The sequence below is a fragment of the Pseudorca crassidens genome, chromosome 19 (genome assembly GCF_039906515.1).
Source record: "Pseudorca crassidens isolate mPseCra1 chromosome 19, mPseCra1.hap1, whole genome shotgun sequence".
In the NCBI taxonomy this organism is placed as follows: domain Eukaryota; kingdom Metazoa; phylum Chordata; class Mammalia; order Artiodactyla; family Delphinidae; genus Pseudorca; species Pseudorca crassidens.
The window spans coordinates 3,516,270-3,522,092 of record NC_090314.1 but is presented as its reverse complement, the minus strand read 5'-3'; the positions used below and the strand labels follow the sequence as shown (position 1 = coordinate 3,522,092).

General features: G+C 53.6%; 1 long non-coding RNA gene across 1 annotated transcript; it reads right to left on the bottom strand.

Annotated features, from left to right (window-relative positions):
- Nucleotides 1-250: 250 nt before the first annotated feature.
- Nucleotides 251-5,536, bottom strand: LOC137212814 (uncharacterized). Its single transcript, XR_010937635.1, has 3 exons — nt 4,136-5,536; nt 2,449-2,499; nt 251-1,063 (listed from the first exon to the last, which is right to left on the bottom strand). It is a non-coding gene; the product is annotated as an uncharacterized lncRNA (long non-coding RNA).
- Nucleotides 5,537-5,823: the final 287 nt, after the last annotated feature.

The window sequence follows — 5,823 nt, the reverse complement described above, 5'->3', positions numbered from 1 at the left end:
CAGCAGGCAGACAGAGTTCAGGTGAGCAGTGAGCAGACTGGCACATCGTTCAACATGCTGTGATGAGCAGTTCCTGGGTGTCCAGGTGCTGGGACGCGGCGGGAAACACAACAAAGTCCCTGCGCTCCTGGAGCTCGGATGCCAGGCCAAAGCCACAGTCTACTTGGCTCCCACGATTAAAATCTATATGATTTTTTTTTTTTTTTTTTTTTTTTGCAGTACGCGGGCCTCTCACTGTTGTGGCCTCTCCCGTTGCGGAGCACAGGCTCCGGACGCACAGGTTCAACGGCCATGGCTCACGGGCCCAGCCGCTCCGCGGCATGTGGGATCTTCCCGGACCAGGGCACAAACCCGTGTCCTCTGCATCGGCAGGCGGACTCTCAACCACCGCGCCACCAGGGAAGCCCTATATGATGTATTTTTAACTTTGAAGTATCACATACATCCAGAAAGGTGCATGAGACATGCAGTGTACAGCCTGGCCGATGTACCTAAAGCAGACACACCCATGCACCCAGCACCTCGACTGAGAGACAGGGCTCGAGCGGCACCTCGGAAGCCACTCTGTCGCGATCTCCCCGGGAGTGAGCACTCCTGACTTCTGACGCCATCATAGATTCGTTTCATCTGCTTTTGAACTTTCAATAAGTGAAATCCTAAAGCAGGTACTTTTCCCCTGGCTTCTTTGTTCAGCATTATGTTTGTGAGATGAACCCATATGGGGCGAGTAGGTGTAATTGTCATTGATGTAAAGTGAACTGTTATGTGAATACCCCTCTATTTGTCCATCCACGGTGGCTGAGCAGTTAGGAAGTTCCGGGTCTGGGGCTGTTACGGGACTCGGTGTCCAGCTGCCCTCTGCGAGCACGGGCGCGGGGACACAGCTGCGCCTGTGCTCGGCTCAGCAGGTGCTGCCAGGCAGCTTCCCAGTGGCTTATTCCGGCTTCCACTCACATCAGCAGCTCTGCATCCACGCCAGCATGTAACACTGCCTGTGCTTTTCACGTTAGCCACCTTGGAGGTGTGTCTCTGTATTGTCTTCCACAACCTTTTACAAGACAGGCTGGGGATAGGTAACAGGAGAAAGGTGTCATGGCAGGGTGTGATGTCCAAAAATGGCGGTCACCGTCTCCCCTGGGACCCCCTGAAAAATGCTGGGCAATCACTGTGCTAGCTATCGTCTGGTTCTTGGCTCAGTGAGAATATGGTGCCTGTTTTACTGTTAAGTGGGAGATTTGCTGTAGGTTTTCGGTAAAAACTGCGAGTTAAGGAAATGTCCATCTATTTTAAGTGACTAAGTTCTTAGTGATTTTCCTAATAAACTTCTTTCATTGATAAGTGTAACTTCAGTTTAATAGACAATCTTTTGACTAGAAGTTACCCAGATTCCATCGCTGGTGACTGGATCAAGAAAGACCAGTTTGCCCACATAACCGAATTCTCCCTGAGGCTGGAATTCTCAAATTCTTGCTGAATTTGAGGAGCAGCTGGAAAGCCCAGCAGGGAAACCCTGCTGGGGGTATCGCCTCTGCTCACTCCTTGTGTAAAATCCTATCATGTGTAACTCATGTAACTCAGCAGCATCTTCATTTGTAAATAATGGAGCTGGACCAGGGTTCTGGCCATAAGATCCTTGGCTGTGAGTCTCTGAGGCTATGAAGGGGACAATAAACTGGAAGGTAATACGTATTCAAACCCCAACTAGTTATTCGGTGGTGGGATCGTGGGTGCTGTTTATTTTGAAAAGTTCTTGCGTGATTATATGGCCTTTTCCATAAAGGAGAGAGTGTGCCACGGGCCGCACGCTTTCACCACAAAAGGTACACATAACACTCTGTTCTGCTGGAGAAGAAAGAGCCAGGAGAACTGGATTTAACAGTCCGTCTGGAGGGTGAGTGAGCGGTGAATACCCACGGCTGACCTTCTGAGGCCCAGCTGTGGGCCCCGTTTTTCCCTGTTTTGGGGGCTTAAGCAAACCGTCCTTTGACAGGAGAACAGGAGCCCCGTGAACTGGGCTGTTGCAGAGCTGTACCAAACTGATTGGGGAAGTCAGTTTCTGTCTGATTTACCGAAGTCTTTTTGACCCTGGTGCAGCCACCAGCGACCAGCCGTCAGCAAATGGCAGTCTGCTGCGCGGCATATGCAGGATCAGTTCCCCGACCAGGGATCGAACCCGCGCCCCCGGCAGTGGAAGCTCGGAGCCCTAACCACTGGACCACCAGGGAAAGCCCCCTGGCTGCGTTTCTTATGAGCCACGGCACACGGGATAGACTATGGGGCAGCAGAAAGTTATTCTGAAAACTTGGTCAAGAAACATTTGTTCCAATCCTCTAGCTGCCTGTCACTGCAAGGTCTTGGCCAAATGCTCACAGATCCTGAAGCTGGACAGACCGGGTTCAAATCCCGAAGCTGGACAGACCGGGTTCAAATCCCAGGGGCACCACTTACCAGCTGTGTGACCTGGGTACATACATGACCTCTATTTCTTCCTGAGTAAACCTGGAATAATAAACAAACATATCTAGCTCAGAGGGCTTGTATAGGTTAACTGAATTAATCTATGAAAAGAGCACAGTAAATGTTCAATAAGTTTAGCAGTGGTGATGGTGATGATGATTATGATGGTGATGGTGGTGATGGTGATGATGATGGAGGCGGGGGTGTTATCACAATCATGGTAACAATGAAAACGATGATGGTGATGGTGGTGATGGTGGTGATGGTGATGATGGTGGTGATGGTGATGATGGTGATGGTGGTGATGTTGGTGGTGGTGGTGATGGTGATGATGGTGATGATGATGGTGATGGTGATGATGATGGTGATGATGGTGGTGATGATGGTGATGATGGTGGTGATGGTGATGGTGAGGATGATGGTGATGATGGTGATGGTGATAATGGTATTGGTGATGATGATGGTGATGGTGATGATGGTGATGGTGGTGATGTTGGTAGTGATGATGGTGATGGTGATGATGGTGATGATGGTGATGATGATGATGATGGTGATGATGGTGATGGTGATGATGGTGATGATGGTGGTGATGGTGATGACGGTGATGATGATGATGATGGTGATGATGGTGATGGTGATGATGGTGATGATGGTGGTGATGGTGGTGATGGTGGTGATGGTGATGATCATGACGATGATGGTGATGGTTGTGATGACTGTTTTGTGTTGGTCTCAGACTATTAATAGTGATGCTATTGGCTGGGAATGCCAGGGGTGCTCACCTTGTCCTGTACTACTTGTGGCGAGCCCCCAGAAACATTTCCCCTTTTGGAACCAGTGTTGTGGCTGGACCAGCCCCTGTGGTTCTTTTTATGATGGCAAGATACACCTCAGCAGTAACGATCAGGGAACTTTGAAAAAGCAGGTTTATTACTCACAAGTCCTGGAGGGTACCCAGCGAGGTCAGAGAGAGAGAGAGAGAGAGGGCACAGACCTGGGGTTCTACCGTTATTGGGGTTGAGGGTGGGGTACCTAGGGTTTTGCAGCTTTACTCTTTGTTGACAAATTGAAAACATAAGAGCGAGAATTAGGGTGTTGGGAAGGAAAAGTGGGGTCATTCAAGCAGCCAGTTATCTGGGTCACCTAGGGCTTTCGAAAAGGAGAATTTCGTGGGTGGGGCGGCCTGACCCTTTATCTGCTTGTGTAGCTGGTAACTGTGTCACACAGCTGGCAATATGTTTATTCGAGACGGGCGTCTCTGAAATGAAAGCCTCAGCAATCAAAAGCTCATCGTCAGGCACTCACTTTACAGCGAGGGTGGTGATCAGTACGAACACCTTTTGGCCTATTTTTACATCAGTCTCTGAGGCCCGTTCCAGGTCTTATATGAAATCTTTTATCATCCAGAGAATCAACCCAAAGATATCAGCTGCAGGACCACATGTCAGCAGGGCCCTGGGGTCCCCTCTTGCAGCCTGAGTTTAGCTCTTGTAGCTCACGTAGGCTGCAGAGCAAGCAGCCCAGGCCTGCTCTCTACGATTGCTTGCAGCCCTGCAGATGTTGAACTGGGCTGTGATATCTCAGTCGGGCATAACCACCAGTACTTCAGGGCTAGAGACGTACAGAACAGTGACCCACAGGCCCCTGCCTCTCTCCGAAGAGTGGGTCTCCTCCATACCTTCGTGGACAAAGCACCGCCTCCCTGGGCACCTGGTGCATTAGCAGGTCGACTCCCAGAAGGCCCAGATGCTGTCTGCTCCAGAGTCAGCGCTCTTGACAAGCCTGCGATCACGCAGCGGACCTTGCGGCGTCCTCCCTCTTCTCCAGCGAGGCCTGTCTTCTAGAGCCATCCGGGTGATGACACTGGCCTGCGGCTCTACGCTCTGGTCCTCTCGGGGATGCTGCAAAGCTGGGGGTGGCTTTATTACTCTGTCTGTGGCTGAAGCCGAGAGTCAGAGGCCTGAGCAGCAGTGGCCGCAGCCCCGTGATGGCCCTCACCGCCCCTCAGTCCTCTTTTTCCACTTCCGGCCATGTTGGAACCCGCTCTGGCTTCCAGTGCCCGGCCTTGCTCCCCCCGAGAGCCGGCCCTGTGGAAAGGGGACGCACAGCCGGGGACTCTAGGCGGGGAGAGCTGTCCCGGCTGAGTCGGGGCACGGCTGCCCATAGAGACCCTCCAGTTCTCAGGAGCAGAGTCCTTCCCAGCCCTTCAGACATCCTCACTCCGTTAGGGAGAGATTGAGATTGTTGTTGCTGTCATTTAAAAAGTCCTTCTCGGGGCTTCCCTGGTGGCGCAGTGGTTGAGAGTCTGCCTGCCCATGCAGGCGACACAGGTTCGTGCCCCGGTCCGGGAAGATCCCACGTGCCGCGGAGCGGCCGGGCCCGTGAGCCATGGCCGCTGAGCCTGCGCGTCCGGAGCCTGTGCTCCGCAACGGGAGAGGCCACAACAGTGAGAGGCCCGCGTAACAGAAAAAAAAAAAAAAGTGCACAGGGGCTGAGAGGCCAGAGGACTCAGTGCGCAGCCCCGGACCAGGACCAAAGGACCCGCTTCCCCATGGGGGAGGGGAGGGGAGGGCCGGCGGGGCTCGAGAGGGTGGCAGGGACTCTCAGCGGTTGAGTGCGGGACACGCAGGGAGCCCTTGGTGCCGGGCCGCTTTCCGTTCACAGGGGACCCTGCAAACACCTCGCCTTCAGCCCTCCCACAATAGCCCTGGGAGGAGGCGGCCCAACAAAGGAGCTTCAGGAACTGACCTGAATCCACATGACTAATAAATAAAATGAGCCCTCGCAGCCTTCCTTCTATCTGTGGAGGAAAAACAAGGACAATTCCTCTAAAGGTTTGCTTCCTTCTGAAAAATCCTGTGAAATGAGCGTTTTTCTGTAATTGGGGCAGTCACAATGGAACAACCGGCACTGACACCATCTGCTCCCAGCTCGCGTTTGAATAAGGCCCATTCGTGTGCCCCCCACGTGGAGATTCAGGGGAAATTGGGTTTCTGTGCACCACTTGGCAGGGGAAGGCGACCAGCGCGGGCGGCCGGCCCTGGGCTCCGCAGCCTGACCCAGTTAGCGCCCCAGGGCCAGGTGCAGACCCCATGCAGGAGTTCGGGGTGCCCCACGTGCGGGAAGGAGGGTTGCCGGGGTTCCTGGAACCTGCACCTGCAAGGGACCCCCAAGGTAGAAAGGGGCTGGGCTGAAACGCCCCACCCACCGTGGGGAGGCAGCCCCAGCCGCAGCCTTTGTGCCCGGGGTTTTGGGCTGGGACAGTGACTCTACCTGTCCAGTCGCTGCTCCCCGCCCCGAGCTGCGGCTGGAGGGTTCCCCGGGCCCAGTCAACAGCACTGACTACCTTGAAAGCCCAAAGCTGTG